The sequence below is a fragment of the Acomys minous genome, assembly GCF_964271855.1.
Source record: "Acomys minous genome assembly, chromosome: 5".
NCBI lineage: Eukaryota > Metazoa > Chordata > Mammalia > Rodentia > Muridae > Acomys > Acomys minous.
Genome location: NC_140494.1, coordinates 82,566,869 through 82,567,323, shown reverse-complemented (window position 1 = coordinate 82,567,323; position 455 = coordinate 82,566,869).

The window sequence follows — 455 nt, the reverse complement described above, 5'->3', positions numbered from 1 at the left end:
CATCTGCCAGTGTACTCTCTGCGACACAGATGGACCAGGCTGGTAAGCTGTGAGAAGAGAGAGACTCAAGCCCAAATCTGCTCAGGTGTCTCTCAGGCTTTCTCAGGATAGCTGTTAATGTGATTTGTGGCCAGACTAAGCTCTGCCTGTTTTCTTTCTGTGTACCAGATGGGCCAGGCTGGTAAGCAGCAGGTAGTTGGAGAGAGGTCCAAGCCCAGAGTTGCTCAGGTGTCCCACAGTAGTCCTTCTTGGGGTGGCAGCAATGTTGGTTGTGACCAATACCCAAATCAGTTCTCAACTTTTTGCTTTTCAATTTGCATCTCTTTGATACAAGTTCACTAATTGTCTTATTGCTCTGGCTCAGATTTCAGGTACTATACTGAATAGGAAGAAAGAGGCAGGATAAACTTATCCTGTTCCTGATATTAGTGGAATAAATTGATGTTGGCTATAGG